Source organism: Podarcis erhardii, assembly GCF_964252035.2.
Source record: "Podarcis erhardii genome assembly, chromosome: 9".
NCBI classification, from domain to species: domain Eukaryota; kingdom Metazoa; phylum Chordata; class Lepidosauria; order Squamata; family Lacertidae; genus Podarcis; species Podarcis erhardii.
Genome location: NC_138512.1, coordinates 66,518,195 through 66,530,452, shown reverse-complemented (window position 1 = coordinate 66,530,452; position 12,258 = coordinate 66,518,195).

The window sequence follows — 12,258 nt, the reverse complement described above, 5'->3', positions numbered from 1 at the left end:
GTTTCTCAGCCGTTATAGCTAAATGGAATTTCTATGTTCAGGGACAGTTTAGTTCTGAATAAAAGTGCTTAGAACAAGCAACATGGGAACTCTCTTGCACTTATACCCTGCTTGTAAGGTCCCTAGGGGCATTCCCTAGGGTCACTTTTGGAAACTGGACGATGTGGAGACAAGTGACTTGCCCAAGACTACGTTCAGAACAGCTATGTCTTCTGGGCTCCAAATATATGCTTCTTGATACTCTCAAAGGACTCTTAATAGGTTAAAGAGACAGGGCTTACCTTTGCAGAAGCCATGCTGGTTCAGCTTCAGCAAAGTTTGTTCTTCTCTATGCTTGGTTATTTTATCTTTAACAATATTTCCCACAGGTTTTCCTAGCACAGATGTTAAGCTAACTGGCCTGTAATTTCTAGGATCCCCCTGGATTCCTGTTTTAAAAGTTGTGTTGCACTGGGTGCTTTCCAGTCCTTAGGTATGGAGGCTGATCTGAGGGACAAGTTCAGGACCCTAGCTAGGGGGTGGCAAGGTGGGGACATACTAAATTGTCTTCAAAATACATACATAAATATGTCTATAAATAAACATATTGATTATTGCCTCATATTTTAATAGAGGGTGAATTGAATGGAGGGGGAGGGGTTCGAGGAGAGGTGGAAAGAAGAGCTAATTTCTCCATGGCTAGGGAGCACAATCTGGACGGTTTTGCCAGGGGCACAAGATCACCTAGCTACGGCTATGGACAAGTTACATATTTGTTGCACAGCACCCCAGTCTTTCAGCGGTGCAAGATTCCACAGGTTCCAGGAACATACCCAGGGTTCTGCTTTTTCTGAATGAGGGACAGCAGACACTGTAGTGTCTCTAGTATATATGGTTTATTTACACATACAATCTGAGCCGGTGATGGAGCAGCTCACAGCATTAACACGCCCAGAAGGTCTTGCTTTTCCCATAGTCACACCCTTGGCTTCTAGCAGAAATCAAGCAGAACTCAACTTCCCTGGCCTTTGTCTTTCTTATTACCAGCCAGCTGAGGGTGCCCATCCATTTGCCTTCCTTTGTTATACTAATGACCATATATAGGACCATTAACTCACCAAGAAGCTTGCCTGGTTGGTTCGACAGTGGAATCCTCTTTAAGATGTTAATGGACTCAGGACCCCAGGAATTAGAAGGAACTCGAACCATAGAAGCTAACACACACCCCAACTCACAACCCTATTTTTGTTAGAAGATCAGCAATTTCTGAGGTCTGAGATCTCTCAAGTGGATGCCACCTGGACCCAGACAATTGTCAGTTTCTGGTTTGTCTATTAGGCCCAGAACTTTGTTTCTCATTACCACATTTGGCCTCGGTTCCTCAAATTCCCCTCCTGCAAAACTTAGTTCAGGCACAAGGATCTGCCCATTATCTTCTGCCGTGAAGACAGATGTTGAGAAGAGTCCGTAGCTCAGCAGCAGAGCATTTGCCTTGCATCCTGAAGCTCTCAGGTTCATTCCTGGCATTTCTAGATAGGGCTGAGAATTCCCTGTCTGAAACCCTGGAGCATCACTGCTAGTCAGTGTAGGCAACTTTGAGCTTAATGCGCCAATGGTTTTGATTCAGTATATGCAGCTTCTGGTGTCCCAGTGACCTATCATAGGCGAGCCACTTTGTACAATTCTTGCTCTTTTAAAAACAATATACATTTCTTTGGGGTGGTTTTTGCCATTCCCTGTTTAATCATTTTTCTCCTGTTTAAATTTCTTAGGATACAAAACAATGCAAAATGGGATCAACTTGAAACTGATGGAGTTAAACCCGCTTACATCCAAGATCTCTTGCTTGGGAATTCGACTGGAGAGGAAATGGGAATAGAGAAGACTTTAGAGACACGGCCTTGAAGTACTGCCCAAAATAAAATGCATATATTTTCCAAAGACATGCTTCTTTTAAATAGCTCAATACAGTTTCCTTTGAAGGTCTAGCAAGCTTTTCACCAAGAAGGGCCTACAGGGCTGAAAACATAAGCCCAGTACACACAACCCTTGGAGAATACTGCATAATCTTGCCCTTGTAAGCAGGAATCTTCTAACTAGGAATATGCCTGCCAGCATCCCCGCTCCCTTTTACTGAGCTGGCAGGAAGAAAAATTGGCCCTAATTCAGCAAAATAGGCAAGCCAATAGCTTAGCCTGTCACGCAGAATCTAACTCACTCAGTGAGGCCTTACAATACTTGCCTCTGTCCAAGAGCAATGGCATAAAAAAACCCTCTTAACAATTAAGCTGCTCAGTATGTTTCTCTTATTTGCAGATAGCAGCGCTGTATGACATATACAAAAAGACATCTATATAAATTGCGCTGTCATAATTCAGGCTGGACAGCAAGCAACAAGAGGTTTCTAACTATCAAAACAGCAACATTCTATAATGGCCTCTTTAGAAAAGCACCTACTTATTTTTTTAAAAAAAAAATTCTTCAAACCAACTGTTTACATATTTGTATTGTTATGAGCTTGTGAGTGCAAGGCACCTATCACTCCTGGATCCAGTAAGTGTTAGAATTCAATCAAGGCTTGGGGTGTTAAACTGCATCCAGCAAGTGTTAAAAGCTAATCAAGCCATCACACTCTGTAGCACCCTGCTTGTGGTTAACGCTTAGCTGGAATGAAATATTCAACGCAGCAATAGAGAAATTAAAATAGTAATTTATTTGTCAGACAAATAAATAAGAGGCACAGTGGTACATGGTTACCAAGCTCTGGCCTGGCCTCCTGCCATTCTGGCCAGCACTTATATTCCCTTAATCCAGCCCCCTTTGCTCCTCCTGTGGCTGCCTCTGTCCAATCAGCCTGGTTGAAATTCCTATTGGCTGTTTGCTAGAGCCAATCACAAAAGATACACCCACAAAAGATACACCCATTTCCTTGCCCTTATATGGGAGACAAAGAGCTATATATAAATGACAAATAAGTAATAATATATCTTACATGGAATCTTAATTACCAGCTCACCTCTTACCCTTCTTGCCCTATTGCCTTCTAAAACAAATGGTTTAATCTTACATTTTATGTTCAACAGATGTCAAGGATCTTGAGTTTCACATAAACATTGAAAGATTTCCTTCATTTAATGTTTCTAAACAAAATGCCTGACAACTATATATCAAGACTGCCCGGATGGCGTCTTCTGTCTGGCAGGGGGGCTGGTAGCTGACTTAATTTCAGGATAAATACAACTCTTACAACCATATGAAATAAGAATCTAGCATTCCTTAAATCCTTTGCATAATTACATTTAAGCCAATATATTTAAGCTAATATATTTCATACATTTATCATAGGTAGCCTCTTAAAAGAATAAAGCTTCTCAAAGTGAAAAGGAAGGAACTCAATAAAACACAGCTTTTAAAAGAAGCCTCTTCAGTTTGCACCTCCCCCTTTCCCCCTCCTCTCCAGCCTCAAAATAAAATAGGAAGAAGCTGCTTCTTCTGCCAAGCCAGTTGCCTTTCCAACATTTAACACATTTTAACCTTTTTTTAACTCTCTTAGTTTAAGAAACAGCTTTAGAAGAGACTTCCCCCAAAAATGTTCTCTTTCCAGCTAAATGTTTCTCCCCATAGCTCCTGGCCTTTTAACCTTAGAAAGAAGATCTGGCTCATTTTACTGGGAGGCACATTAGTATTATCTTTCCCCATTCCTAATGGTGTTTTCTCAGCCTTGGGGCAGCATATGTAATTTCCCTTTTTATGACTTTGAGAATTGTTTTTCTGCTATAAATCAATGGGGCCCTTCTTGTCTTAGGAGGAAAAACATCTTGCCAAGGTTCTTTTAGGCAGCTGGTCTTTTGCCTGGCATGAAACATTTGAAAATCCTTTTTTTAAGCTCATTTTTAAATACAAGCCTTGATTGAAATATATAGAAGCTTTGATAAAAATGCAGGCTTATGATTAGATGCCTCATTCCCCCCTTTCAAGCTCAAGGACCTTCATCCCAAGTGTCCTTGATAGCTTGACCTTCATCATATTCCTGAGGTAAAGCTCTGTATAGGGCCATGATATGAGGTAGAGTTTCATTTGAAACCATCTTGCTAATTGTACTTCTAAAACATGAAATGATACATGGCATCATACATAAAACCAATACTACTACTGTCAAGAAAAACAAGCAAGACAATAGTATCCCTTTGAGTCCTGTGACATTAGGTAACCAATTGGTGAGCCATCCCATATCCCATCCTTCCCATGTTTGTACTGGGACATGTGCTATATTCTCCATCTTTGTGGCCAACACACGGATTGCCTCACCATTATCAGAAATGTTAAAGCAACAGGCATTCCCTGTCAAGTTCAAGACTCCACATAGGCCTCCCTGCCTGGCAAGTACATAATCCATTCCCATTTTCAGCTGCAAAATGGCGGCTCTACTTTCATCCAACTGTTGTGCAATAAGTCTCAAACTCTGGGCCGTTGCATTGGTTACAAGTTCCACTACTGCTTGCAATCGAATTATTCTGTTTAGATTATAAATAGGATCCCGTGCCCCTTGTATGAGCTCACCAGGATTCCAGGAGGCAGGATCATAATAGGCTATAATGCGCTCTGGCGGCCAATCATCAGTACCGCTCCAACTTTGGGTACTTCCTCCTGCTATATGAGAAATATCAGCATTCCTTCGTGTTCGCCTGGCCGAACTAGTGGGCATAATCCACATTGGTGGTAATACCCAACCCAAGAAACAAGTCCCACTCCATTTGGAAGGGAGTTTCTTGTATGCCCATTCTCCACATATCCACCACAACCATCGGGTCTGAGGTTTTTGGTACGGGGAATACAGAAGGCGAAATACCAAAAGGGGTAGAGAGTTCACAGTGCAGTATGTTAGATTGCCTTCTTCTGTCACAGTTATGTTCCACACCACTTTCCATGCATGAATAAAAGGAGGTGCACAGGGCAAGGCATTCCGAGTTCGATAGGTAGTACCGTGTGCCCAGGTATGACTATTCTTCTTATAATCCCAAGTATAGTGACAATGAGAAGAGCCTATCATGGGAGAATCAGCTGCATCTGATGATTTATGTACACAGAATTCCCCTTGTACAGGTATAACTCGTAATGGTTTAGTTGAGTTCCATCCGGGGAAATTCTGTATTTCAGTTTGGTGTGGCATTTCGCTTACCATACCAATAGCATCTAATGGTATCGGTAATAAGGGCATACCTCCCTCTGAATCATCTGGCCCAAGAGAGCAAACAAGGCAATTGGTCCTATTTGCAACATTAGCTACCATTTCAGCTAAACCTACCCACATATTGTGGTCATGGCTGAATCCATATTTAGCCAATTTGGTCAGATTCAAGGACCCTTCCCCTTCCCAAGGGATCAGGATTAATAAAATCATGTTGATGTCTAGTATATGCATTCCTTCCACAAAAGATTACCTTATTGTGATAGCAAATAATTATTAGCCCCAATATAATTCCCCCAGTGACAGAAATGGGGAACCACCAAGACCAAAACATATATCCCGAGGATCCCCAATGAGTAATATCTCTGATAATTGTTCCACAAGGGGGGGGCAGTCAATCTAATTGTATTAGAGAATCTTTCCGTTCACAGTCGCTGGTTCAGACGCTCCTCAAGCTTCAGGCGTGCGCAGGTCAGCCAGCTTCCAGGTTGTGGCTGCAGCAGGCCGGTCGTCAAATGTTGCCCGTGACCTAGCCCGTTCCCGGTAGGGCTAGATACAGGGGTTTTTGGAGAGAGTTAGTTTTAAAGGATTAGAGGGGTCACCTTTGCACGTCCAACTGCCTTCAGACTTCTTCAAACGAGAGTGATGAATCCAGGGGGTCACCTCAGCTACCTTCACCGCTGTTGGAGTAGAGAGCAAGACGGTGTAAGGTCCACGCCACTTAGGTGCAAGTGGATCGCGTTTCCACTCTTTCACCCATACGCTATCGCCAGCCTGGAACTGATGAATCGGCTCGGCAATGCTGCACGGCGTGCGCTCGAGGGCCCACCTGTTAAGAGAAACAAAAACACGGGAGAGAGATTGCACTTGTTCCTGTGTCACATGATCTCCTATTTGTTTAAGGTCAGCTGGAATATCCTGAACAAAGGAGGGCGGTCTCCCATACAGGAGCTCAAAAGGTGACAACTTAAGTCTTTTTGTGGGTGCACACCGAACACGAAACAGTGTTATGGGTAACACATCTACCCATCCCAATCCCGTTTCCTGGGTTAATTTTGCCAATTGGGTTTTCAGAGTCCGATTCATTCTTTCAGTTTTCCCTGAACTCTGAGGCCTATATGCTGTATGCAGTCTCCATTTTACTTGTAGGACTCGACATACATCTTGTACTACTTGATCAATGAACGCTGGCCCATTATCACTTCCAATGCATCTAGGTAATCCAAACCTTGGGATCAATTCAGTGAGGAGTCTTTTAGTTACCTCTCGTGCCTTTTCAGTTCGGGTGGGAAAAGCTTCAACCCATCCGGTAAAAGTATCTACAAACACAAGGAGATACTTGAATCCCTTAGAAGGGACCAGCTCTGTGAAGTCCACAATTAGGCTTTCCATGGGGACGTATCCCACATGCTGAATTCCAGGAGGTTGTACCGGTCCCTGCCTGGGATTGTTTTTAGCACAAAGAACACATTTCTGTGAAATGCAAGTTGCTAATTGTGATAGATTAATAATATACAACTTCCGACTGAGACTCTCTCTAGTTGCAGTACCGCCAAGGTGAGTAGATTCATGATAATTTCTTACAATTGTGCCTGCTAGATGATGAGGCACATAAATCCTATTGTCCGGCAGGATCATCCAACCGTCCTTCACAACTGCTCCTTCCTGTTCAGCCCACTTCCTCTCTTCTGGGGTATAGTGAGGTTTAACTTCTTCTGGAACTACCTCTGGTATGAGGGCTGCTATAAATCCTCCCACAGGCTTTTGGGCTGCCTCTCGGGCTGCTTTGTCAGCAGCATGATTTCCTCTGGTTATTGGATCCCTTCCTCGTCCATGACCTTTGCAGTGCATTACAGCAATCTGTTCTGGAGCCCATACTGCTTCTAACAGGATTTCTACTTCAGGTCCATATTTCAAAGCCTTCCCGTGGGCTCCGATTAGACCTCTTTCTTTCCATAGAGCTCCATGTGCATGCAGGGTTAAGAAGGCATATTTTGAATCAGTATAGATGTTTGCCTTACATCCGGCTGCCAATTGCAGAGCTCTAGTTAAACCTATAAGTTCAGCCTTTTGTGCTGAGGTGCCAGCAGGCAAAGCTTCAGCTTCCACAACTTCCTCATTGGTGACCACAGCATATCCTGCTCGTCTGGCACCTTCATGCAGGTAACTGCTACCATCCGTATAATATACAACATCTGGATTTTTCAATGGCTCATCTTTCAGATCAGGTCTACTGGAATAAACTTCATCCATTACTTGGAGACAATCATGTGATTCCTCATCATCTACCTCTGGTAGGGGCAGCAAAGTCGCTGGATTGAGCATATTCACTACTCGTAGATGAATCCTGGGATTTTCACACAATAGGCCTTGGTATCTAGCCATCCTTGGGTTCGTTAGCCAATAACTACCCTTATATTCCATGAGTGTCAGAACAGCATGAGGTACATTCACATACATCGTCTGGCCAAAGGTAAATTTATCAGCTTCTTTGACAAGGCTCGCAGTGGCCGCTACTGCCCTTAGGCATGGAGGCCATCCTTTTGCTACTGAGTCCAATTGTTTAGACAAATAAGCTACTGGACGGTTCCAACTTCCTAATCTCTGGGTCAGGACTGCCGCTGCAATCCCATTCTGTTCATGTACATACAGCTGAAAGGGTTTTTCCGAATTAGGCAATCCAAGGGCTGGTGCCTCCATAAGTCGCTGTTTGATAACTAAAAAGGCTTGTTTCTGCTCAGGTCCCCATACGAATGGGTCCTTTTCTGCACCTCGAGTGCTTTCATGTAAGGGCTTGGCCAGACTACTGAAATCAGGTATCCATAGTCTACAAAACCCTGCTGTTCCCAGGAATCCCCTAAGTTGTTTTCTTGTGGTAGGTTCCTTGATAAGGCAAATAGCTTCTTTCCTCTCTGGTCTCAATGCTCGTTGTTGGTGTGAGATGTCAAAGCCCAAATATTTGACCTTTTCTAAACATAACTGTGCCTTTTTCTGGGAAACTCGGTAGCCAGCTTCCCAGAGCAAGTGGAGCAGTTCCTCTGTCCCTTCTTTACAGGTATCAAAATCCTTTGCAGCTAGTATAAGATCATCCACATATTGCAGAACCACCTTTTCTCCCGGTATTGAGGGGTAACTTGTTAGATCCCTCGCCAAGGCAGTGCCAAATAAAGTTGGGGAATTTTTGAATCCTTGGGGCAATCTTGTCCAGGTTAGCTGGCCTTTTGTTCCTGTCAAAGGGTCTTCCCACTGGAAGGCAAATATAGGTTGGCTCTGTGGTGCCAGCCGGCAACAGAAGAATGCATCTTTCAAGTCCAATACAGTAAAAAATGTTGCTTCTGGTGGGATCAAACTCAGCAAGGTATATGGGTTTGGCACATTTGGGTGCAAGGTCTCGATAGCCTGGTTTACGAGCCTCAAGTCCTGCACTGGCCTATATTCATCTGTCCCAGGTTTTCGAACAGGCAAAAGGGGTGTGTTCCATTCTGATTGGCAAGGCTTAAGCAGACCATATTTTAATAGGCGGTCCAAATGTTTCTGGATGCCCTCCGCTGCTCGCCGGGGTAAGGGATATTGCTTTACAGATACAGGGGTAGCCATAGGTTTTAGGGTTACTACAATTGGAGCTATATTCTTAGCCATTCCTGGTGGGCTATTTTCGGCCCATACTCCTGGTGGCACCTGTAGAGTTCGGAGGAGCTTGTTTAATTCTGTATCCAATGTGGGTTGGACTTGCAAGGCTGACATTAGGCGCCATGATTGTTCCTTAGGTACTGAGAGGGTAATTATTCCTGCTGCTTTTGATGGCAGTTTCATTTCTGGACCTCGAGGAGTGAAAGTGATTTGGGCCTGCAATTTGGACAGCATATCTCTACCTAAGAGAGGTATTGGACACTCAGGTATATACAAAAACTGATGGGTTAAACGATGTCCCCCAATCTGGCATTCCAAAGGTTGGAGGAAAGACCTCTTAGCTGACTGTCCAGTAGCACTTTTAATGACTACACTTTTGGATGCCTTTTTCTGCAATAGTTCTGGGAGTACTGAGTATTCAGCCCCAGTATCAATCATAAAGTCTATTAAATGGCTCCCTAATTGAATCGTGACCGTGGGCTCCTGGAAGCCTAACTTTATGGAGTCCGGTCGTTCCTAGTCTTGGGTAAAATCCTCTTCTGCCAGTCCAATGAAATTGTCTCTACTCCGTCCCTGTCCTGGTCTCTGATATCTTCCATCTCGGATCATTCCCCGTCCCCGTCCCTGGTTTCTTGGGCCGGAGCCTGGGCCTGGGCCTGGGCCTGGGCGCACTTCTTCCAACCTCAGGGGTTCAGGACACTCCCGCTTCCAATGACCCTCCTTCTTGCAATTTGCACATTGATTCCTTCCCAGTGGTGGATTCCTTCCTCGCCCTCGCCCTCCATTTAAGGGGCGGTGGTTTTGCTTCACTGCTGTGGCTAGCATTACCATCTTTTCCTTCTGCCACTTCTTCTTCTCTTGCTTCTCAGCCTCATCCCTATTCCGATAAACTCGGCGTGCAATGGCCATAATTTGGCTCATCAGCATCCCTTCCCATCCTTCTGATTTCTGAATTTTCTTACGAATGTCAGAAGCGCACTGGGCCACAAATGTAGCAGTAATCATTCTACTGTTTTCAGGGGCTTCAGGGTCAAAAGGAGTCCATATACGATAGGCTTCTTGCAGCCTCTCTAAAAAGTCTCCCGGACTCTCATTTGGTTTTTGTTCTACTTCTGAAACTTTAGACATATTAGTGGGCTTCTGGCATGCCCTGCGGATACCTTGCACAAGTGTCTGGCGGTAGGTGATAAGTCTGGCCAGATGAATTGCATTGTTTGGATCCCAATTAGGATCTTCCAAGGGAAAGTTATCTTGGAGATGACGGTCAATATTATAAATATTTCCCGCTCTGGCCTGCTCACGCAAATATATCTGTGCCTTTTCAATTATGTCTCTCCTTTCCTCAGTGGTGAACAGAGTATTTAGGAGCTGGCGACAATCTGTCCAAGTAGGGCTATGAGTATTTACTATTGAAGTCACCAAGTCCATCATAGCCTGAGGTTTTTCTGCAAAAGATGGGGTGTGTGTTTTCCAATTCATCAGATCTGTAGTTGTGAATGGAATATATTGCAGGGTCGAAGTTCGAGGTGGCCGTGGTCCGGGTTGCCCATTAACCAGCGCAGGCTCCTCAAGTGCATCAAATACTCTTCTAAGAGGGGCTACTACGTGATCTTTCTCTTCACTTTGCTCTAGGGGCCTCAAATCATAGGGGATGGTATCTGTCGCAAGGCGTTCTTTTAGCAGCTTTATACGCCTGGCTGTATTGCTTGCTGACCGAGCAAGGTCTCCCTGTAACTTCTGTAACATTTCTCTGGGACTTGGATGTACAGGGGTTTGGGGTGGGCAATCAGTTGTTCCACTAAAGGAGACTGTAGATGGAGGTCTATTAGGAGTCACAGGTGGAATAACCACTTCTGCTTGGGCTTTATTATAGAACTCCAATGCCTCCTGAAGATATTTATCATAATCTATCAAGGAATCAAGCTCTGTGACTCCACTCCCATTATTCATTCCAGTTTCTTGCCTTGGGGTTACAACTGGTGGAGTGTTTGGATTAAGCTCCCTTCGATGTGGAGCATAGGGTGGAGGTGGAAGCACCTCTTCCTCTGGCCCCTCAAAAATGGGTTTGAGTTTATTTGGCAAGATTCCTTTCCTAGCTTCGGCTTTTACAGCCAATAATTTGCATCGTTTGACTTTGCATTCCCTTATCCATGGAGGATTTTTATTTAATGTGCTCAGCCAGGAATCTATATATGGAAATTGTTCTGGGCACCCTCCAGTTTCTTTGGCGATATCAGTCCAAAGTTTGCTTACTAAATTTATATCAAAGGTTCCCTGGGATGGCCATCCAGTAATTTGTTTTGGCCATTCTAGTTCACATAACGTTCTCAAGCGCTCTGGCGTCATTTTGACTCCATATGCCCCTGAGAAGGCTTTCTTAAAATTATTTAACATACACTCAAGAGGTGTATTTTCCCCCTTTGAACCCCCAACTCCCATTGTATGGCCCTGTGAAGTATCCACTCAGTCACTCACAGACGCGCTTCGTGGGTTTCCTTGCCTAGATGGAGTCGCCTCACTAGGAATCGAAGTACTGCCCACTCCACACTCGGGTCAGCTACAGATTGCTCTGTACTTTCTCACACATACAATGCGCTGGATACTTCACCACACTCTACCTCCCAATTTTTCCCTTTCCCTACACCAGATCACCATCTGATGTACCCAACCACCTAGCGTACTCAGTTTCCCCTTACTGAGACGCAGAAGTTTGATCAAGACTTCTCTTCCTCCTAATTAATTGGAGGGCCAAAAATCCCTTTGTGCACTTACCCTTGGTTGGTTCCCTGTTTCCCCCGGTCCGTCGCCGCCAGTGAGCAGGGTATCAGACAGACGAGTCTTCTGCGTTCCCCCTGGAAAAAATTACCAGTGCGCGCTTTGGGTAAGCAGTTGTCCTCTCTCTTGTACCCTGCCCAGTAGGGCGAAGGGGCTGCGTTCCAGCAGACCACTTATCCGAGTCACAGGGCACCATAAAATGTAGCACCCTGCTTGTGGTTAACGCTTAGCTGGAATGAAATATTCAACGCAGCAATAGAGAAATTAAAATAGTAATTTATTTGTCAGACAAATAAATAAGAGGCACAGTGGTACATGGTTACCAAGCTCTGGCCTGGCCTCCTGCCATTCTGGCCAGCACTTATATTCCCTTAATCCAGCCCCCTTTGCTCCTCCTGTGGCTGCCTCTGTCCAATCAGCCTGGTTGAAATTCCTATTGGCTGTTTGCTAGAGCCAATCACAAAAGATACACCCACAAAAGATACACCCATTTCCTTGCCCTTATATGGGAGACAAAGAGCTATATATAAATGACAAATAAGTAATAATATATCTTACATGGAATCTTAATTACCAGCTCACCTCTTACCCTTCTTGCCCTATTGCCTTCTAAAACAAATGGTTTAATCTTACATTTTATGTTCAACAGATGTCAAGGATCTTGAGTTTCACATAAACATTGAAAG